This window comes from Petaurus breviceps, unplaced genomic scaffold (genome assembly GCF_028583685.1).
Source record: "Petaurus breviceps papuanus isolate PSGF00001 unplaced genomic scaffold, PetGlider_PUasm1.0 90769, whole genome shotgun sequence".
NCBI lineage: Eukaryota > Metazoa > Chordata > Mammalia > Diprotodontia > Petauridae > Petaurus > Petaurus breviceps.
In genome coordinates this window covers 16,410,148-16,434,477 of record NW_027187341.1, presented here as the reverse complement: position 1 = coordinate 16,434,477, position 24,330 = coordinate 16,410,148, and the positions used below count along the sequence as shown (strand labels likewise).

Sequence of the window (24,330 nt, the reverse complement as noted above, 5' to 3'; positions counted from 1 at the left end):
CAGAGGACCAAAGAAGCATGTCAGGTGGTACAGTAGCTAGAGTCCTAGATTTGGAGTTAGGGAAAGTCATTTGATTTGTTTGCCTCAGTTTCCTCACCTGGAAAATGGGGAATAATAATGTTAATAGTAGCTACCTCCCAGGGGTATGAGGACCAGTGATATAGTATTTGTAATGTGCTTTGTAAATCTTAAAGCAATATATTAATGCTAGCTATGAGGATAATGGTGTTACCCTCTACCTGACAGACATGTGAGAGACTCAAGGTGCAGAATGAGGCATACTTTTTCAGACATTGTCGATGTGAAAATTTGCCTTACTTTACTATACATATTTATTATGAGAATTTTATTTTTCTTTTGTTGTCATTCAATTGAGAGAGAGAAAAGCAAATGGTTGTTAATTGAAAACATGATAAAAATTATTTGTTTGTTTGTTTTTTAACTGAAAGGAACAGGAAAGGTCTGACCTTGTACAGGAGGTGGCATTTGAGCTGAGCCCTGAAGGAAGCCAGAGATCCTAAAAAGAGCAAATGAGAATGACATGTTTCATTGACCTCATGGGATGGTATTGAATTGATGCCATTTACACCACAGTAAGGTTTTTTTCTTTAGCTCTTGCCCTATTTGACACCTTTAAAACAAAAAACCACTGCATTCCACAACTTAACTTCAAATTGACCTATTTGACTTATTTTCTGAACTTTTTGCAGTTCACTCTGAGCTGTGCTCCCCCAGATTCCAAGCTGCATAGAGATGGTTAAAGGCTAGGGGATTTGGGGGAAATTACGTGGCTTGTGAATGTTTAGATCACATGCTATAAACAATTCTATAGGTTTATTCAGATCCACAACGATCCACTTCTTTAAAACAAAAACAAAAAAGAACCATGCCCCCAAAATGAAGGTTTACTGAAGTGACTTCATCAATATTTTCAGTTCGATGTCAGACTCATTTTACATTGATGGGTTTCTCAGTGTAGCATGTGGCTGATGGGGTTGAGTTCACTATCAGCCCCTTCCCCTCTGAACTGCTGCTCAAGCATGACTGACGCCTAGCTGCCCTCCCTCCCACCATCTCTCAACAACACACTCTCAGACATCCTAACAATAATAGAAAAAAGAGCGATGATGACTTCTAAATCCAGCACTCCTTTTTTCTTAACGAGTTGCATTCACAGATTTCTCTCCCTTACTTCTGGCGCTGTCTTTGTTGATTTATTTACTATGGGGAATTCTTTGTTTGTTTGTTTGTTTTGAGGTACCCGTAACACACTAACTTGGCTCAACAATAAAAGATGAAAAATGCCTCCAGACATCCCTGTATCCTTGCTCCCCTCTTCAAAGCCCCAGAAAATTTAGATTATTCCATGAGCCTTCCCTTGTGTTAGTTCAAATACCCTGAATAAGTAATAATAACTAGTACTTATATAGCTCTTTAAGACTTGCAAAACATTTTATAAATATCATCTCATTGGATTATCACAACAATCCTAGGAGGTAGGTGCTATCATCATGGCCATATTGCAGATGAGGAAACCAAGGTAGCCTTGCCCAGAGTCACATACCTGTCCAGCACAGTATTCCTAGGCTGCCTAACTCCCTCCTAAATAAAAACCTTTTGCTTTCAGCATGTAGTGGCCCATCTGTCTTTCCAGTACAAATCTCTTAGCCCCGCCCCTCCTCTTCAAAATCTGTTCAGTCTGTAACAGACTGAAATTGGGGTCGTTGGGGGTTTTGGTTTCATTTCTTTGCCACTCTTGTCTTAGAATCCATAATTCAGCCAATGAGCAAATCACTTCACCTTTAGGGGCCCCTGTTTCATCATCTCTCAAATGAGGCTCTTGGAGCAGATGCTATCTGAGGTCCCTTCCAGCTAAAAATGCTGTGATCCCTGCAAGTGGCAATGACCATTATTAGTAGCCTGAATAATGATAATATTCATGCCATGGGGCCATGCTTTCCATTTTTATTCAAATTCTAAGCTGCAGGAAGTCTGTTTATTCTAAGCTTGCACTGACTTCTTTCATCTCCCAGTCTTGTAAACCCTTCCTCATGTTTCGCTTCTCATAGGCTACTAGATGCAGAAGACAAAGAAACTAGAGTTCAGTTAGTCTGGATCCCCTCATTTCACAGCTGAAGAAACTCACAAAGAGGTCATATGACTTGCCCCAGATCACAAAGGCAGTAAAAGGGGCACACTGAGATCCTCTGACTCTCATTCCAATGTTCATTCCATTCCTGACTTTGTTACTGACTTGCTGGACTTCTAAAACATGCCTTGGCTATCTCATCCTAGAATTTTCTTCAGCACCTGGGGCCTCCTTTTCCTGGAATACCCAACTTCCTCTGCGTCCTCATCTCAGAATATCCCTCTTCCCCACCTACCCTCCATCTCCCATTGGGGATTTTCTCCTGGGGACTCCATTTCCATTCTGTAGAAAGGTCAGCCTTCATTCCCCTCCTGGCCCAGCTCCTGATTTTCTAGACTTCAAAATGACGCTCTTATTTGCCAGTTACCTTCATACCCTAATCCTCCTCCCGACCACTCCACCCACAGCCCCTTTTAACTGTTTTTTTTGTCAGTTGTCTTGCCCCATTAGGATATAAGCTTGTTATTCCAATATCCTGGCTTTTTATTTTTTGTTTTAAAATTGTATCCTGAGCACTTAACACAGTGCCTGCTACGTGGTAAGCACTCAATAAATGCTTATATCCTATCTTCCTTTGTACTTTCCCATGTCTTTAATGCACTTACTATGGAAAACTGTGAATTAAATCCTTTTTTATCTTCCATCCCCCAACTAACCTTCAAGCTCTGTTAAGTTGGAAATAATATCTTGCCAAAACTATGTTCTTTCCTCAACAACTAGCACAGTGCTCTGCACATCATAAAAATATTTATTGAATTTAGACCTAACTATTTAGTCCTATAATATGTATATAATAATGTGTAATCCTGAGACTCTTAGAAAAGACTTAGACATTGCTTAGTCCAACTCCTTCATCTTACAGATGAGGTAAACTGAGACCTACAAATGTTAGGTGACTTGTTCAAGGCCAAACAGGTGAGTGAAAATTGGAGCTGTACCTTTGTCTTTAAAGGTTATCATCATTTTGCTATATCACACAGCCTCCCTTGTAAGCTAAGCCAGACTGAACAAAGAAAACAGCGTCTTCATTTCCTCTTAGCACACACATTCTGCAAACCCATCCAAAGAATCAGAAAATATATGTTTAGGGAGCTGCTAAGGATTTTTTCCCCCTCTCGACTGTGTAATGTTGTATCATCCTTCTTTTCAATGATTTTCTTTCTCTTCTTCCCCCAGACTGGGTGATCAATCACGAGGAGTTTCCTGTGAGCAAAAGAAGAAATTTCAGTTATACTAAGACCAGATTCCAGCCCCTAGGATTGGGTATTAAGAGCTCTGCTGAAAGCTCAGCCACACCCATGAGTACCTTATCAGGGAGCCTGGCCCAGAACAGATGCCCACTGCAAAGCCTGCTGGGTCTGGCAAGCAATAGGCAGGGGGAGGATGATCTCCACAGAACCAGGAGAGCGAGGATTCAGGAGGAGTTTTAATCAGAGAATAGAACCTTGAAATCATTAATGTTGTTGTTCAGTCCTTTCAGTCAAGTCCTACTCTCTGAGACCCCGTTTGGGGTTTTCTTGTGCCAAATACTGGAGTGGTGTCCTGATCCTCAGCACATTAATGTTTCTGCTACACCAGGGTACCTCTTTAGCTTCTGGAAATGGCAGGCCACTGCCTCTCCCTTTTCCTCTTTTTCCTTTCTTCCTTCCTCAGAAAAATTCAAAATGTTCAGGGTACCAAACAGGCTAAACTGGGAAATTTTTTCCCACTGGCAACAATATGATTGGAACGTAGGCTGTTTTCTGCCTCCTCTCTGGACAGTCTCCTTAGGTTGGTGAGATTATCAACTGCCTGGAAGAAGTTTTAAAATGTGTACTGGGTTTAAGAGAAAATCTCTCTTGTTCACACTCAAAGAACAGATCATCTCCTTCCTCTGTCTGGTCCAAAGTAGAGGCAGAAGTAAGGAACAAGAAAAGTAGAAGCTAAGATTTAGGGATACTAGTGACTTTTGGATCTCTCTCTCTCTTTCTCTGTCTGTCTCACACACACATGCACATGTACATCTCTTGTACTTATAAAACATTCCCTCTAAGCCCAACAAAAATATTTCTTTCTACCCATCAACCTTAACCCAAGATTCACTGACAAGAGTGTGCTCAGAGATAAAGTACATTGGCATTGGGGCAGATGTGCAGAAAACATATATGACCAAAGAGTAAATTCCTGGGTATTAGAAGTTCTTTTTCTTCCTTCATAGAGACCTCATAAAGTTCCCTGTAGATGTAGCTCTCTGCTGGACTCTGAAGGTCAGGACCTCTGTTGAGTCCACAGCCCTTCTACATGAGGGGTCTTAATCCCTGACTTTGCTACCATCTTCAGGTGACTATCATTCCACATCTATCTGCAGGTACTACCTCTGCTTCTGGACCTTGTCTCTCAGATGTCCATTGCTATTGCCTCATATACCAGGTGGCTGGTTTGCCATTAATCTGTAAAATTCTAAACTGGCTTATTTGAAATAAACATGGGGTGGGGGTGAGCTAGGTGGCACAGTGAAGAGATCCGGCCCTGGAATCAGGAGGACCTGAGTTCAAATCCGACTTCAGGCACTTGACACTTACTAGCAGTGTGATCTTGGGCAAGTCACTTAACCCCAATTGCCCTGCCTTCCTTCTTCAAAAAAAAAAAAAAAGAAAAGAACACCCAGGATGTTTCTGAATCTTTCACAAATCACAAGATATTTCCTGTGTGGTGCTATTTGTCTTTAATCAATAACCAAAGTACTCTATTCTCCTCAAGTTGATGATGGGCTTGTTTGAACTTTTGGTTGATTGATTAATTGATTGACTCAAGCTGGGGGAGGGGAGGAGCTTCTATGAGTACATTAATTATACTGATATAATTTGGGAAGTGATCAAAATAAAAATAGCATGTGACTATGTATATAAAATTTTATATCCTTAGAACCCTTTGGGAGCAGGACTACAGGATGACATCTGACACCCACGGTGGGACTGCACTAATGCAATGATATAGTTCTCGCCATATTGAGTGTACTAGGAGAGGCCCTAGAGCTTGGACGAAGCTTCCTAATAAGACATGACGTTTCCAAAGGCTAAACCAACTTGATTTGTACTGACTCCCTATTCTTACATGGTGAATGCCATGTGGATGCTAGGGCCCAGTGCAAAGTTAGAAAAGAATGAGGATAGCCTAAATAAGAAAAAGTAACATCATCTGTCAGTTAATAACAATAATAGGTAGCATTTATATAGCATACTAAATTAATTATCTCATATTTGAAACTAACAGCAATCCTGTGAGATATGTTTTGTTCAGTCATTTCATATTTGTCATGACCCCAAAGTGGGGTTTTTTTGGCAGAGATACTGGAGTGGTTTGCCATTTCCTTCTCATTTTACAGATAAGGAAACTGAAGCCAACAGAGGTAAGGGACTTGCCCAGGGTCACACAGCCAGGAAGTGTCTGAGGCAGGATTTGAACTCAGGTCCTCCTGAATCCAAACCCAGTGCTCTTCCCACCTGACCATCTATAAATACTCCCTTACAGTTACAAGACAAGCATGCTCCAGCCTCAGTCCCATCTGTAGTCAAGACCACAGATGATCTCAGTAACTCAGGAAAGACAGCTTTAAAGGTAGACACTTCTGAGCCAAGGCCTGAGCATCAAGGGTATCTGGAATGAAACAGCATAGCAGCCTTGTTTTCTTTAGCTAGAAAACAGGGCCCTAGAAGTTTCCTCTCTGCAGTGGTTTTTAATCAGTCTTTCATTTATTTAAGCCTGCACTTTGACTAATTGGATGTAAGGAAAGATCCTCTGGAGCGTCAAAGTAAAGTCTGAACTTGCCCTGGAGTCCAGTCTTCTCAATATTTATGTTTAGCATTAAATACCTCATGCAAAAATAATGCCTTTGACTCCTGAGGCTCTCTGCTTTTTCAGAAAAATACACCAGCCAAAGCTTCAGGGCATCCATGTTACAGCCAAAAGGAAATTCACTCCGATTAGTAAATGTGAAGATAAATTATTCTTGGCTGCTTTGTAGCCGCAAGTTGTCCTTCTTTGATTAGCACTGAAGCGGTTAGGGCTGAGTTGTTTGGTTTGGGTTTTGCTAATGAAAGAGAGAAAAATCAATTTTATTAAAAATGTTTGGAAAACAAAACCATCACTAGGGAGACCCAAAAGTTCAATCTTGGACAGAAAGGCTCTACCGTTTGTGAAGGCAGGGGAATGGAGAGAGCATTAGATTTCTCGACAGAAGATTGGGTTTAAATACTGGTTATGATAGGGAGGCTGTATGGTGTATTGGAAAGAACTTTGGCTCTGGAGTTCAAGGATGTGGGTTCAGACTCTGTCTCTAGCATTTACTACCTATGTGACTTTGGGCAAGTTGTTTAGCCTCTTGGCATTTCAGTTTCTCTGCCTGCAAAATGAGAGGATGGGACTTAGATGGCTTAGGAGATGATTTCTAGGCCAATGAGCCTACTTTCTTATGCATGTGACCTTTGACAACTTAATTTCTCAGGGCCTCAGTATCTTCATCTGTAATATTACAGAATTGATCTAGATAACCATGAAGGTTTCTTCTAGTTCAAATTCTTATGATCTGATTTAAGTGGAAAGTCTACCTTGCAATTAGAGCAAGAACTAGGGCTAATGAAACCATAAAGTCTTCTATGCTGAACCCAGAGAGAACGAGCTAACCACTCGTCAGTGACCTGTTAAAGAAATCTGTGACAGTGGCCTGTGAGGGCAGGTACACAACAACACAAATTTAAAGGATCAAAATACCCGGTTTCCATTTGTGACCCCACCACCTGCAGCAGTAATTAATTACCAGCAGCCTCCAGTGCAACACTTTCATAAGCAAGGGATGACCCAGTCTCACTCACAAGTTGCAGGACAGGCCACAAATCAGCCAGAACACCCACAAACACTCTGCTGGGGCTATTTGACCTGTATCTGTGTTGAATGCCAAGTGTTGCATAATTTATATTGAAAATCCACTCCCATACATCTACGAAAATACTTGCTCCGACCTTCGCTCCCAATCCCAGCTGCATTAAACGGGACTATAAATCATGAGTGTGCAGGCATCCAATCACAGCCTGGCTTTGCTGAAGCCCGTTGACACTCTAAGGATGATGAGTTCATGCACTGCCTGAAACAGGTTATAAAAATTATACACATTTTAAGATAACACTTCAAAAAGCTCCTTCTTTTAAATCATGACAAGTTGTGTGTTTGGGTGAGAAGAGAACATAGAAATAAATGGAGTGATCAGTTTACAAAGACCACTCCATTTATCCACACCTTTAAAATACTACCTTTGCAAACAAACTCAAATATTGCCATGGATTTAGCCTCATTTTAACACCCGATTCACTGTTTCCCAAGACTAGAGTATTAAGAAGAAGCTGCCACTATTGTCTTTTCATCCAACAACAAAGTTTTGTATGTGAGTGAATTACTGATGCCAACTCCTCTTTTTTCCAAATAGAGAATGTCTTGCTTTTAAATTAGAAGAGAGAAGGAAATGCCTAAAGATCACTTTTAGAAGTTGGGTTAATTATCAGGAACTCAGAGAAACTTGGGAACGTTTATTTGAACTAATGCAGAACAAAATTAGTAGGCCCAAAAAGCTAAAAATAGTAGAATTAAAAAAACTAAACTTTATGACTAAAACAATGTAAATGGAGTCACTAAAATGAAGTTGAATTCTGAGTAATGGTAACAACCAGTGAATGTCCTAGAAAATAGATAAGGAAATAGACCTCCTCCCTCCTGGCAAAGAGGTTGAGAACTATTTGTATGGAATATTAAATACTTTGTCAGGCAAGGTTTCTACAGCTGATGTTTTTGTTTAATTGTTTTTCTTTGTCAAGAAGGAGGATTCAAGGGGTGGCTAGGTGGTGCAGTGAGTAGAGAACTGGCCCTGGAGTCAGGAGGACCTGAGTTCAAATCCAACCTCAGACACTTAACACAAAACTTGGGCAAGTCACTTAGCCCCAAATTGCCCCCTGCAAAAAAAAAAAAGAAAGAAAGAAATCATAGGGTCATAGATTTAGAGCTAGAAGAAACCTTAAAACTATTGGATGTAACTCTTCTCCCTCTACAAAGGAGGAAATGAAGGCAGAGTAATCAAATGACTTGCCCAGAAGGCATCTAGGAAGCATCCGTGAAATGACCAGAATTTGCCACTCCAAATCCAATGTCCTATTTGCTACACCTCAATAACTTGATGTTTGTGGAAGGAATTCTTATCTTAATTGATCTTCTCAACCACCCTGGAAAGTCAATAGGGAAATTATTGTCTATTTTACACGTGAAAAAAACTGTGGTTCAGAGAATGTAAGTCACTTGCCCATGGTCACACAGCTCCTAAATGACAGAATCAGAACTCAGACCCCAGCCTATTGACTCTAAATCCAAGCTCTTTCCAGCACATCATTCTGCCTTATTATCTTTTAAGACTATAGTGAGGAAAAGCAAAAATCCTTGGCCCATAATAATCAAGAGATAAGGAACATCTATAAACAGATTGTTAGGTCTGATACTGGAGGAGACACCTTCAGGATAAAGATGCTAATAGATTTCTGTATTTTTCAGTGTATAGATCTTAGTATTCCAAGCAAGAAGCTTCTCAGGGGAGATGCCACATCTTTCAGAAGAAGAGCCATTGGAGGCTTGTTTAGAATAAAGCTCTGAACTACTACAACCATGGTCCAGGGCCAACTTAAAGAAACTGTGCAGGCCAATGACATCAGACTCAAACAAAAAACAGATGCCATGTCCACATAATGACTTAGAAAACCACAAATTCATATTATCTCCGTCATGTTGTATTTTAAGTATTTTGTTAAACATTTCTCAATTACATTTTAATCTGATTCAGGCACTTGGGAGTTTTGGTGGTCCTGCCTGGCAATGAGTTTTGACTCCTCTGGTGAAGACTAATGGAAGATGTGGAGTGACCTAATATTAGACAATGGATCCCAAGTGAGCAGTGTATTTCAGTCATTCTGTGAGACATTTGTAACATGCCTCAATTTGCAAAAGATACTTCTATAGTCTATGCTGTAGGGCTAGGACTCTGTAGAGTATTAGAAAAATTATCCCTATCTGGGCAACATCAGTGAGAGTCTGAAGTAATGTGAAGAGGTTATGGGTATCAGTAAGAAGGTGAGCCTGGCAAACATCCCTAGCATGTCGGCATTTTTAGGACCAATAGTCTATTCCAGAAATATTCCAGAAAGGCAAAAACATGGCCTCTTCCTTTAAAAGCTCACATATTAATAGAGGAGAGAACATGCCAACACCTATGCAGGTTATATGCTGAACAATCTCAGAGGTATGGTTTGGAGAGATAAGAAGAAGAAAGTTGGAGAAATGAACTAACTGGAAGTGTTGAGGTAACTGGATGACTGTACCAACTGGATACAGAAAGACCAACAGAAGTGATTGATTAGCTTCAAGAGGCTGCATGAAGCTGTCTATTGACAAGTGCCAATTTTTCAGATCATCTGTAGAGTTGATGGGTCTCTTGGCAGAGAGTGAATATTAATATCCAGAAGATAAAAATACTCATTATACACTGTCCATGTCTAAAGAATCTCAAGAAATTAAGACTTTTCTAGGGCATGGTGGTTATGTCAAAAATGTGTGACGAAATATGTTCTTGTTGGGCCTCTCTGTGATCTCAATCATGATTATATGGTTAAGAAGAATCAAAAGAAGAAAGGCCTCATATGTCATTCAGACCTCATAGGAATGAAAAATATGAACAAGATTTGAAGGACTTGGTTAACTTTGCCTTACACATGTACCAGTAAGCCTACTGGGGATAAACTAGAAGCCTTCCCAGCAAGATTAGATATGACACAAGGATGCCCACCTTCACCCAATATTATTCAGTATTGTAATGGAAATCCTAAAATAGCAATAAGAGGAAAAAAAGAAATAGAAGGAATCATAATAGAGAATGAGGTAATAAAACGATCTTTTTGCAGATAATGTGATGATAAACTTGGAATTAGGTAAGCCTAGGGATACCCTTTGTGTATGGATGTCTTGTACCAAGAGAGTGATGGCCAACAAAAAACTATTAAACTTGCTGCTAGAGGACTTCTTGACAATAAAACTCATTGTCCTATTGGAGTCTTCAGCTTTGAAGTATAAGGGTTTAATAAATGCTTATTGTTGAAGTGGACTATCACTGAGCAATTCAAAAATTATATTATGGAGTTCAATTTCAAGTATGAACAGACAGCAATATGCTGCCATATTTTGATCAAGACTAATGGGGGGGGGGGGCAGCTAGGTGGCACAGTGAATAGAGCACTGGCCCTGGAGTCAGGAGGACCTGAGTTCACATCCAGCCTCAGACACTTAACACAAAACTAGCCATGTGACCTTGGGCAAGTCACTTAACACCAACTGCCCTACCTTCCCCCTCCAAAAAGAAAAAAAAGACTAATTTGGATGCTGCAAATTTGATTTGATGTAAGAAATAAGGGGTAGTACTAGCCAGCTCTATGTTTATCATGTACTAGAAGAGTAGCATAACAGATGCCCTGTCTCATAGACTATATGAGACTGATGCTATGATGATGACCACTGAAGGAAATAAAGGCAATTTGACACGCAGAGGATTTTAAGTCTCTTTCATGTGAAATAACAGGTGAGAATCTGAAACTTCCACCAGAGACTACCATAAATCAACAAGATCTTTTTGTTGTATTTAGTCTTCTTTATTCTTGGGTGACTTCTGTCCAGGACAATTGCATGATGAGGAACTATGAGAAGTGAAACAAGCCAAGAAACAAAAAAAGTGATCTTCAGAGAATCAAATTTCTTCCCCTAGAAAAAACTCCCATTGTTAGGGAATGGCAGCTAAAACTCTGTACCGTTGAGTGCTAGACTAGATTTTAACTGATCCCAGACGTGGTATCAAGAAGCAGTTGGCATCATCAAAGGTGTTTAACTCTCTCACAATGAAATCACTGTCAACTTTAGAACCTTGGGTCAAAGGAAAACACAAACAAGGTGTTCAATGAAGTCTACAGTCTAAGAAGTAGTAAAAAGTGTGAGCTGTATAGTCTATTATCTTCAAAGGAAAGTTCTACCAAGTAATACTATATTGCTTGGAGAGTATCAATACCAGGTCTCAAAGCTTATGATCACCAACTTTTTCCCCCACTGGAAAGAAATTTAAAAAGCATAAACAACATCCTCTGTGTATTTCACCCAATGTGGCCAGGCATATCTAACCAAGAACCAGAAATCTACAATATGACTTCCTTGCCAGGACCCTCTGGCAGAGGTAGAAACTTTAAAAGCAAACTACTAAAGGAAGCACTAGCTGGGTCAGGAATAATGAAACCTTGAGGCACACCTTTCCTCCCTCCCCCTGATCATATTAATTGTTCAGTACTGAACCACCTGAGCACCCTGATGCCTGAGCAGAAAGTCCAGGGGAGTCAACATGTGACATTTCTTGTACTTGTATAACCCACTTTGCATTCTGCTCTGCCAGGGTATGGAAGTGGAGACAGGCCCTGAACGCTATGTTTCAGCTCAATCCTGCCCATAAAACTTCTAAAGGTAGAACTTCTTTCAAACCTTAGACATAAAAAGAGCTAAAAATATTACAAAGGACACAATGGAAGACATTATAAAGCAAAACTTTAGGGACTGAAGGACTAGAGTAGACATGGCTGGTGTGTCTGGGACTTCTCTTGATTCCACACCAATGGTCCACTCATGGGATTTTAGGGGATTATTTGGAGAGGTGACAGGTCTATTCATCCAGGGACCAAGTTCATTTAAGATGCTTCAAGAAAAATGGAGGAAGCAGTTACTTGTATAGCCATTGCTGTATGATATGTTATATATGCTTTGTATGTAATCATAATATATGTTATTATATGTTATTTATTACATCTTTCCTCATGTAATATACCATTGTTATAATGTACACTTCCTTGATATATATGCTAGTATATATACCATATTGCTATATAATATTATGTTTCTTTATAAGGGCTATGTATCTATTTCTGTAAGCAACCCTGTTCTGTGAACATTCTATCTCAGTTAGTCTATGAGACTTGAATTTGTCTCCTATTTACAAATAAAATTTACAATTTTACAAAAAAACAATGTTGCCCTATATGTTATATGACAGCTAGGTGGCACAGTGGATAGAATGCCAGACCTGGAGTCAGAAAGACTCATCTTCCTGAGTTCAAGTGTGGCCTCAGACACTTACTAGCTGTATGACCCTGGGTAGGTCACTTCACCCTGTTTGCCTCAGTTTCCTTGTCTATAAAATGAGCTGCAGAAGGAAATGGCAAACCACTCCAATATTTTTGCCAAGAAAACCCCAAATGGGGTCACAAAGAGTTAGACATGCCTGAAATGATCAACAACATATATGTTACAGTTATGGATGAAAGTGTTATGCTTGTTTCATCTACTATGGTGTAGCAGCAAGCACCCCAAGTGTCCTCAGGGTTTGCTGCCAATACAGGTTCTTGGATCTGCTTTGATAAAGGAAAGCAACTCAAAATGGGTTAACAAGCTTACTTTAATCAGTCAGACATATACCTTGTTCAGGGGAAAAAGGTCAGCACCCCAAACTTCAAAGTATACAGGCAGAATTATCAAGACAGAAACAGATCAAGTAGACAGATTTCCAAACTGTCCAACCATTACATCCATACCCAGTCAACATCTGGGTTTCAACATCTGGGTTTTTCAAAGGGGGGGGGAGGGGGAAAAGGGGGGGCGCTCTGGACAACAGCTTCCCAGAATCCAGATCAAATCACAGAACACTTCTCAAAGTGAGCCCCCAAAACAAAGCTACACATCAGTGCTTATATAGCCTTCTCTTGGCTCAGAGAATGTAACAACCTTATTGACCCACTGGCCAATCAAGAAGTATCTACTGAAAAACAAGCCTCCCACCCCAGGCTCCAGGTGCACTTTAGCCTAGGGGCAGGGAAGATCTTTAAATTTGCATTTCCATTACATATGGCTAGCTTCATTCTATTCCAATGTGAATGACCTCCATTAGGTATCTGTATGGGGGTTATGCTATGTAATTGAAATGATTGCTGGCAACTATATTTTTGCAAATTTATGTACAAAGTATTCCATGTCTGCCAAAAAGCGTTTAAGCACCAAGGTACTATGCTAAGTGCAAGACATACAAAGAAAGGAAAAGATAGTTCCTGCCCTCAAGGAACTTATAGTTTTAAAAGATAATCCAAACCACACACAAAAGGAAGCTGAAAGGGAGGGGGAGGTACTTGGTACAGCGATATAATGGAAAAAAGTCCAGAGGAATGCAGCTGGATGGGAAATGTCTACAGATGTCTTAATGCATCCCATCCAATTTACTGGAACTGCAAATTTTTTCAATAGAGGAGAAAATGTAGAATGACTCAATAAGTCTTAAGAGGTTTGCTGTCAGTTAATCCATAAGAACTTATGAAGCATTTGTGTTCTAGTAACTGTGCTAAGTTTTAAGGATAAAAAAGACAAACACAAGCCCCTCAAAGAGTTTACATTCTAAGCAGAAAGACAAATGTAAAATACCTAGGTATGTATATGATATAGTTAGAGTAGGGAGAAGCTAATTGGAGAAGGAAAGTCACTAGCAGCTGGGGGTGGGGAAAGGGACCAGGAAAGGCCTCCTGAAGAAAGTAGAGCTTGAACTGAGCCTTCAAGGAAGTTGGGGACATCATAAGACAGAGGTAAAGTGACAGAATATTACAGGCATGAGGGACAGCCAGGACAAAGGCACAGAGATGGGAGATGTAGCATCCAAGTAACTAGGCCCACATAGCTAGAGTCTAGACTTCATGGAGGGGAATAAAGTATAAGATTGGAAAGGGAAGAAAGGACTAATTTATTAAGAGCTTTAAATATTAAACAGAAGGGTTTTATTTGATCAAGCAGGTAATAGGGAATCCCTGGAGGTCATTGAGCAAGGAGGTGGCATGTTCAGATCTAGCTTTACAAAAGAGAGGTCTTGGTAGCTGTAATGGTAATGTAATTTGAAGATCCCTTTGTGTTGGCAAAGGTAGCAGGTACTTAGCACTTAGTAACTGATCGAGCCTCTGTTGGGGAAACAGAAGGTCTGAACTCCTGTCTCCTGTTGCCGATGTAACAGGAAGAGGTTGGCTGAAACAGGAAGATAATGCTGTGTGTATATAAGGAAAGCCCCAGAGAGGCACAGTCAGAATTTCTCAGGACCAGCATCTGGTGGCAGAGCAGCTACAGAAGAGAGAGTGGAGAACTGAGCCAGAATTTCCTGAGAACTTGTGGTGGTGGGGCTTCTTCTAAACAGGAGTCCAAGAGCCAGAGCCTGGAGCCCGGATCCTGGAGCCTGGAATCTGGAGCCTGGAGCCCAGAGCCCAGAGCCCAGAGCCAGAAGGCCAGGTGACTGAGGAAGCATGACTGGGATGCTGAGACTTTGTCTGTTTGTGGCTTGATTGAGCCTTGAATTCCCTGGAGCAGAAATTGTGAAGGATCTGACATGGACTAGACCCTGTGAACTTCAGTGTGGAGCAGGACCTACCCAGAGAGCTGGACAAGGAACTCGGAGTTGTCTGCCATTGAACCCAGGTGACAGTCTGGTGAATCCAGGTAGAATCTGGGACCATGGAAGGGAATCCAGGGAATCTGCGAATCGGCCCCAAGTCAAGATGAAAAGACCTCTCCCTGGGTACTGAGTAATGATAAATTCTAGTTTACTAGTGACCTAGGGGTGGAGGGTCTGTATTTTCTATTGTACTTAGTGATTAATGATACTTAGTAATTTTGCTGAATAAGTGACTGAGTTAATGAAGACTTTGCCCCATGAGTGGAAGACTTTGACCATTGTACTTTGAGATGATTGTTCTTTGTTCTAAATATTGTGACCACTTTGGTGAAAACTATGTGGCCATTTTAATGATAAGCTGTTTGTGAATATAAGTTGTAATATTGTGAATGCTGTACCTTGATTTTCTGTGAAAGTTTTGCTTTGATTTGTTATGGAATAAATAGAGTGTTCATTATACTGTGTAATCAGAACCTTAAAAACTGTTCACAGTAGCAGTCCTCTGGAAAGCTTCCGTGCATGGTGTTACAGTAGCCGAACAGAAGATGGATTGGAGTGACAAGAAACTTGAGAAAATAGACCAGGTAGAAGTTTAGAGCAAGACCAAGCAAGAAATGATGAGATATATGATTATTGAAGACATGGGAGCTGATGAGATTGGCAAGTGAGACAGGCTACAAAGAGAAGAAAAGAGGCCCAGGACAGAGTCTTGGGATATCCTGTGGTTATGAGTCATGAAGACACAGCAAAGGAGAATGAGAAGGAATAATTTGATAGGAGAAGCAGCAGAGAGCAGTGTCACAAAAACCCAGAGAGGAAAGAACATTCAGAAGGAGAATCAAATGCTGCGGAAAGGTCAAGAACAATCAGGATTGAGAAAAGGCCATTAGATTTGATCATTAAGATATGATAACTTTGGAGAAGGCAATTTCAGTTGGATGATCAGGTTTGAAGTCAGAATATAGAAGATTTAGAAGATAATGAGAGGAAAGTAAATGTAGGTACCAAGTGTAAATGACTTTTTTTAAGGAGTTTAATCACAAATGGAAGTAGAGACAAGATAGCCAATGGGGATGATCAGATCAAATGTGAGTAGTTAAGGATGGGTGAGGCATGGGAATGATTGTAGGTGGCAGAGAAGGAGTCAGTTAATAGGAAGATGTTAGAAATAAGGGAGAGGCTAATTACAGTGGGGTCAATTTGCTGGAGAACTCAGGAGGAGATAAAATCAAGATGTAGAGAGGTTGACTTTCTCAAGTAAAAGAGTTACCTCCAAAGTAAAAGACCAAAGTAAAAGAGAAGATGCTAGGGAAAGATGTCTGAATGATGTGAGATTCAGAGGAGGTGAGAAGGGGGAGCCCTCAACAAATTGTATCAATTATTTTGGTGAAATAAAAGGAGATGAGATCCTCTGCTGAGATGGGGTAGGAGACACTATGAGAGGCTTGTGAAGAGATGAGAAAGTATGCAACATCTGCTATGGAGGTTGGGATCAGGAGTCAACTAGGAAGGAGCAAAATGTTTGCCTTGATTCTGTGAATGCCCAGTTGAGAATAAATAACAAATTTGTAGTGCACCAATTAGTATGGTTTAATGATTTCCTCCACCTCTGTTCAGCCTGAGTGAAGGAACCATTTGAAGGAAGTAATCCAGATTGGGGTTTGGCAAGATGTGATTATTCATAAGAGAAGTAAAGATCTGAGGAAAGAGGATAGTGTACAACTGAATTGGTTAGTCAAGGGATCAAAATAGGGAAGAGAGGAGAGAGTAACCAGTGTACAGGTGTTGGTCCCATTTATATGAGAAAGGCAGGAATTTAGAACAAAGTAATTGAGAATGATGGTAAATAGCCTCACTGTAGATCCGTCTACCCATTTTTATTCTTGCCTTTCCCTACTCATTCATTTGTGTGAGAGACCCAGAGGACCTTGGGAAGCTGAGAAAAACTGTTATATCTATGATATACAGCCCTTCATGGTTTGTTGGAAAATATGTGTGTATATAGTAACACATATATAGATATACATCTCTATGTATACATGTGTAGACATGCATATATTTGTGTATATATACATATATACTTATCTAGGAATATTTATACATATAAACATATATGCATAAATGTGTGCACATATATTGCAGTGTATATGTGTGTGTATCTGTCTCAAACTACTATTTCCATAAAATATATAGATAAATTATATATATAATGGCTGCAATGATTTGAAAGTGAATAAATAGGGGCGGCTAAGTGATACAGTGAGTAAGAGCACCGGCCCCAGAGTCAGGAGGACCCAGGATCGGTTGCGGCCTCAGATACTTAACACCCACACAAAAGAACTGGCCGTATAATCTTGGACAAGTTACTTAACCCCAATTGCTTTAAGAAAAAAAAAGTGAATGTAAGTGGCAATCAATAATATATAGGAAATAAGGGGATTTCCTAACCTTAAATCAAAGTTTGGAATAAAGACATGGCTCCTGCTAACAGGAGGAAATAAGTTCAAAGAGAGATTAAATGTCTGTGGGTTCTAATTAGAGGGGTCCACTCTGCTGATTAAAGGGACCTCCTTCCACTGACAAGATTCTCAGGATTCTACACAGGGCAGAAATATCTTGGCTGGGATAGAATGCAAGCTGTACCTAGATGTGTCTGTTCCATCTCCTAGTTGGAGTGACACCCTTTTTAGAGAGAAACAAGTGGGAGTATAGACATCCTTGCTTTATCCTATGTGGAATGATAAAGAGGAAAAGAGGCAGAAGAGGAAAAGTAGGTGCTGGTTCCAAATCCAAAGGATGGGCAGGTGCATGATCAGAATACCAGTCCATGGGTCCTGATCCTGGTCAAGCTGAGATTAATGAGGCCCGACAGGTATGAACCAATACAACATCTAGAGACTAATATTGGAGTCAAAAAGCCAATAAGAAGCCTAAAAAGCAGATGGATAGAGTCCAATTGCTAACACAAATTGATCACTGAATAAATTTCTGGAAATGCACAATCTTTTTGACTTGCCAGGCTGCCCTGCTCTTCTCAATATTTCAAAATACCACCACTCTGGTGGGTCTGAAACCTGATTGGAAAAAAAATCTCAACAAGGCCAAGACAGTTATAAATGACCAGATAGGGAAAAGACCTAAGACTAAAAAAAAGAAAGGTGAATGCTTTAACACTCAGATAGACAGTTCTGTGAGCACAAAAACAAACCCTATGCAGTATTTAGAAAAGATAAAAGGGGTGGTGCTATGTCAAACTGACTAAATGTAGAAATGCATAATCCTGCCTGGACTGCAGATGGAAATGTGAAAAAAAAGGAAAAATCAGTCAGATTAGGTTTTGAAGCAGTAAAAATATAACAGTGAAAATACACACACAATAAAATCACATTATATTATATTATGTCCCTCAATATTCCATCTATTTGGTTATATTGGTGAGACTGGGGGGGGGGATATCAAATCATGCTCCCTAGATGGATAAATAGCAATGTATATAATTTATCTGTCTCACATAATAAAGCAAACCAGTTTCCTGGTCCTCTGAGACCAGTGACATAGGAATGATTATCAAATGTTTGTGTGTAGACAAGGGTTGAAATACTCTAAGTGAGAAATCATATTTGGTTTGGAAGGGATTTCAACAGTAACATGAAATCATTCTTCAATTATTTAAAGCAATAGAAGACCAAGAAAAATGTCAACTTTTGATAAATAGGCAGGGAAAGCTGATTACAGAGGACCATGAAAAGGAAAAGGATTCTTTTAATATTTGTTAACCTCTCTAGTCAAATAGAAAAGCAGTGTAGTGTGATCAGATAGTCAGAGGTAGGGAGCCCTGGGATGAGAGGGTGGGAAACCAAACTAGAATAAAGAAGAAAATAGTTGAAAAGTGCTTTATGAAACTGCATGTATTCGAGTAAGCAGGACCTGATAACATGAATCCTGGTTCCCCTGAGGCTGTTGTTGCAAAGGTGCCAGTCCTTGAATATTAGAAATGGAAAAATAAAGGGCCTAGCTTAATAAAAGATAAAAGGGGGACCCTGGCAATTACAGATTAAATCATAGCCATGTTTAGAGCTGGAAGGTATCTTATTGTCCTCATTCCCAGGCAGTGGGGGAGGGGCCAGGGTGTGCTTCTAGAAGAGTAATAGGAAGACAGTTATCAGCACTGAGAAAATGGGAGTGTAAGCAAAAGAGGAAGTAAGCCAGTCCAGGGGGCAAAATCAGAAATTCTTAAAATCCTCTAGTCCTGATGGAGGAGAGTACAAAGCAGAAAGCTGTGAAGGAAGATCGAGATCAGGGGTAGAGGGGGATGGGATTCTTTACAAGGCAGCATCAGGAGAATCAAATTAGAAGAAAAGCTTGGGCTTCAACTAATAGCCATGTATATAATTTACTTGTCTCACATAGCAAAGCAAACCAGTTGGCTTCATCAAAGAATCATCCAAAGTCAGCACCATTTTATGGAGGCACCATGTAACTTAGAGGTATCAAGACAAGGTGGATAAAGCTGCATTTGGAGCCAAAAAGAACTGGACTTAATCTTACCTCTGCAAAAAACTAGCTGTGCAGCCATGAGAAAATCATTCAACTTCTCTGTGCCTCTAGCAGACAGCTTCTTTCAATTTATTAAGTTGGAGATGAGAAAGAATCATGGATGCTTAATATACTGGAGCAGTCATGCCCAATGCTTTCCCTTTCCCCAGTATTCAGCTAAAGGCAACATAGCTGTGGGCTCAGAGAGAAGATATCTTAGAGATTATTTGGTAGAGGAGTTCATCTTGTTTGTGTGACCCTTTGGCCAGCTGGTAAAACCTGCAGAGCCCTCCTCAGAATAATGGTTTTAAATGCATAAAATAAAATACAGATTATTAAAAGGGAATAATCATATTGAGATGATTATTTAATTTTTCTCATCTAAGTTAATGGAGCCCCTGAAATCTAAACTAGGTATAATCTTCGGAAGTCAATTAATGTCATGTGAAGGACCCCACATAAAGTTTAACCATCCCTTTTTATGTATGAAAAAAATGAGGCCCAGAGAAGTCAAATCAGTACCATGATGTGATTGGAGCTGTATCTGCCATACAGATCAAGCTTTTGATCAAGACAGGTAAGCTATGCCCACCTGATTCAACACTATATTCTTGCTACATAGCCTTTCCCTGCTATGGTTAAATAAGCCTTCTTTTGTTAATTATTAGATGTTATATAAGTGTCACAATCTCAAACCTAAATTACCAGCTGGTCCTGAGCCATGCCTAACCTACAACATATGCCTATGGTCACACTGAAAGTTTTTAGTGGAGTAATGAGTAAGAATCAAGATTTCCCAACTCCTGGTTCAGTCCTCTTTACTTTATGCTAATGCTATTTGCTCAGCTGAACTGGAGAAACATGTTCAAAGAGATCTTCAACTAATCAATTTTCAGTCCCCTTGAACAACATGAGGTAGGAAGAAGCCTCCAACTTGGCTCTGTGAAGAACACAATGTGCCAGACCAATTTAATTTCCTTCTATGAGAGAGTGACAGACAGATACCAGGAAGTAATACATGTAATCTCTCAGAACTTGCTAGTCTTTCCCTTCTGTCCCCCAACACATTCTCATCTAGAAACTAAGGCAGAATCAGCACTTCTCAGCACGGGGGACTTTGGGAGTAAGGGGAGACCAAAAGCCAGGATGCTGCCCACCATATTACAGAAGTGGAGTATAGGGGAGGAGGAGGAGGAAGGTTCACAGGGAAGAGATGAAAGGTAATTGAGTTCAATACTACTCTAAGGTAAATGTAAGAGAGAGATGAACAGTCAGTGCCAAAAGGATAAGGGATCTGAAGTCATGTTTGCAAGGAAAAGTTCTATCCATCTTCTAGTCTAGGGGTGGGGAATCTGTGGCCTCAAGGTCACATGTGACCTTCTAGGTCCTTGGGTATGACCTTTTGATTGAGTCCAAGTTTTACAAAACAAATCCTTTTATTAAGAGGATTTGTTCTGTGAAGGTTAGATTCAGTGAAAGGCACACTTGAGGACCTAGAGGGCCACATGTGGCCTTGAGGCCAAAGGCTCCCCACCCCTGCTCTAGTTTATTGGTCTCCAAAACAAAGGAGTTGGGGCTTGGCCCCTGTTGTATGATCAATCAATCAGAATGTGGCAAGATAGGTAGTATCCATCACTCACCTACAATTATGGGTCTTGTCTACAAAACAATCACACTTATGATTCACCCATTACAGTCTAACACTCTTTCACTCACTCCATTCTCTGTTGATGATGTACAAGTAACCGTCTTACCTTCTTCTGAGCCCAGCTTGACCCTTGAAGGCAGTTGTAACCTAACCGAAAGTGGGCATTCACAGTAGCAGAAGAGAGACCACCAGGAGAATACTCCAGAGGAAAGAATTAAGAACACCCAAACTGTGCCCTGGCTAGCTGGGAGATGTGGACATTAGGAAATACTTAGATAGTGTGGGTTTTAAATGAAAATGAAATATCTATTTCAGCCATCCCATAAAGTTGTCTTTGCCATTCAGGAGAGTGCAATGTGTGATGTGATGCTATTTTCATGGGATCATGGGTTTAAGTGATAGAAAGGGTGTATTTCTGCCTTTGTCAATGCATGCTAATGAGTCTTCTGTGTTTTATGCATTTTCTTTGACAGAAGACATAAACATCTGTCCTGTACCAGATACTCTTATTTATATTTATACACGTACAGTTATACATATATATATGTATATTTGCATGTTGTATTTCTACATCAAAAGTATTGAAGGTTGCCCACTTTTATTATTTATCACCCACTTTTGGTGAAATCTTAGATATGAATCAACCCTAAACTCTGTTTTAGAGATTCCTTCAGATTCTCTGTGGGATCAGGACAATAGGCCCAAGATATATCCCCCTCCTTCAAAGTCAAGCCCCACTTTGTCTTTTGTAGAGGGTAAAGAGTAATATCTGAGGTTCAGTGATTTGTCCCTGGTCACATGGTCCATGTGAATTCAATTCAACAAATTTTGTTGAGTAACGTTCACTGGCAAAGTAGCTAAGACTATTCATTAGTTGAGAACAATAAATATTTTAAATACATAAGCAACTAACAGAATTTGAACATATTAAGGTTAGAAAGTCAGATCAATAATTCACCACAAAAGCAAGAGAGAATTAGGGTCCTAGGTCAACATTTAGAACACAAATAGACAGATAAAAAATGGTACGAGCACCTAGGTCCTAAAAAGGCACTTATTTAAATGAAACAAATCTGACAGGCATAGGATCTTTGGTTATGTACAGTTCAGTCACTGAAAAGAAAGCTCTATGTGGTCCCACAGTGAGTTATTTAAAGGAGAAGAGAAGGGAAGGGAAAGGGAGGGGAGGGGAAGGGAAAGGAGGGGAGGGGAGGAGAAAATAAAGGAAAAGGAAAGGAGAGGAGAGGGGAGAGAGGGAAGGGGAAGGGAAGGGAGAGGAGAGGAGGGAAAAGGAGAGGATAGGAAGGAAAAAGAGAGGAGGGGAGGGGAAAGGAGAGGAGGGGAGGGGAAAGGAGAGGATAGGAGGGGAGGGGAGAGGAGAGCAGGGGAGGGGAAGGGAGAGGAAAACCATAGTGGAGACATATTGAGAGCAGGCCTAGAGAGAAAGTGGGACAAAGCTGAAGAATTCACCTATGCCCTGTGGGTTCCATGTAGGACCCAAAGGCCCCTCTAACCTAACCAACTCTTATGATCCTGATAATACTTCATTGTATCATTAAGAAGGGTTACCTTATGGCAAAATAATGGAGCTTCCATTATTGTTCCACAAAAGACCAAAAAGAAGAGATTCAGGTGAAAAATACCGGTTCCTTAAAACTCTTAGCCAAGACTGAGACTCCCTCTTACCTAGTCAATCCATGAAAGTCCAAGAGAAGATGGTCTATTGATACGGTAAAGAGAGTTAACATAATGTAAGATAATGAAGGTGAAGTGTCCTATTGATTTTGCTATATTATAGAGAGAATCCATCTTTGACCAGAAAATGGTAGGGATTATCTTCTAGTTAATACATGGAATGTATATTCCTTGAGGGCAGGGACTATTTCATTTTTGTCTTTATACTCCCAAAGTCTAGTTCAGTACCTTTAGCACTGTCTCCACAAATTCATCTTTGTGCAAGATTGAATTGATTCTGAAACCCATGTCTTCTCAGGATGGGCTGCCTCTGATTTCAAGAGGGTGGAAAGTAGACAGAAATGTCCTTTATATCCTCCACTTAAGGAGGGTGCCCAGTGCACAATCCAGTTACAAGACTTCAATATGCTCCCATATGAGTATCTTTCCCTTCCTTGAGAGCAAGAACTGTCTTTTGATTTTCTTATATCCCCAGGGTTTACTTAGCACAATCCCTGGCATATATAATAAATGTTTATTGACTAGCTGACTACCTGGTCCTTAGTAGATGGCTGATACATGCCTAGTGACTATTATTTCCCAAAAGCATCTTTTCCTCCTGCCAAAACAAACCCAGGAATTATATAAACAAAATTATAAAAAAAAAACTTTTATACAACTAAAATCAGATTTAAATAATTGGAGAAATTTGGGTAGGCAGGGCCAATATAATAAGACTCTCTCCACTGTGATATTCCTAAACCACAAGTTTTCTAACAATCCAAACGGTCATTTGAGCATTCTGGAATCTAGCTCATAAAAAGAAGAAAGTAAGAGTATCTCAGTTCCAGAAGGAACATTGAGGGATCACTAAGTAGATAGCATCAGTGTTGAAATTCTTCCCAGAAATTTCAGAAAGCCAAGGTCTCCCAAGTTATATGGACTATGGGGATTGGATGTGCCATTTTCTTGCCAAAGGCTTACTCTCCCTAGTGATATAACGAGGTCAATGGGTCACCTTTTTGAATGATGTAACAAAGTATAAACAAGGGCTCCCCTTTTTAGGGTCATCAGAGTTTGGACAGGGAGATAAGCAACCCTGCCCCAGATTGAGAGCTTTTAAAGGTGCTAATGCCATTCAGTCCTTAAGGAAGAGGATTATCCATGTAACTCACTGTGGGAGGGAAGTAGTAAAAACCACTAAAACTTTTTGAAACTGGAGGATCCATCTTCCCACTTCGCCTGACTAGCGTGAGTCCTTCTTATGTGTTTAATGACTCTGTTTTTTTGAAAGACTCTCAGTGCATGCCTAGCTCTTGTTTTTCATTTTATTGGCCCAGTACTTGCTAATTTTCTCTCTTCATTATGTTTTTGTACCTTTGAATGTCTGGCCTGACTTTGGGGCTTTGCAGTTCAGATCTCATTCTTCTCTAGGATTAAATTATCCAGTACTCCCACATTGAAGCATAATCTGTTTTCCATATTTGCTACCACCAATAAGAACCCAGTTTAGGGCGGCCAGGTAGCACAGCGAGTAAGAGCACCGGCTCCAGTGTTGAGAAGACCTGGAGATCGAATCCCGGGTTCAGACACTTAGCACCCATCCATAAACACCTGGCTGTGTAACCTTGAGCAAGTTACTTAACCCCAATTGCTTTAAAAAAAAAATAAGTACCCAGTTGCCCCAATCTCATTTGATTGGGTTGTAATCTAAGAGAAGGGGGGAAAAATGCTCAGGCAGCAAACCTGATTAAT

General features: G+C 40.2%; 1 protein-coding gene across 1 annotated transcript in view; it reads right to left on the bottom strand.

Moving 5' to 3' along the window:
* Window positions 1–2,691: 2,691 nt before the first annotated feature.
* Window positions 2,692–24,330, bottom strand: part of COG3 (component of oligomeric golgi complex 3) — a 208,365-nt gene continuing 186,726 nt past the window's right edge. The window contains exon 24 of the mRNA XM_069068716.1: window positions 2,692–3,352. The gene's annotated coding sequence lies outside the window, so the exon portion shown is untranslated. The remainder of the gene's footprint in view (window positions 3,353–24,330) is intronic.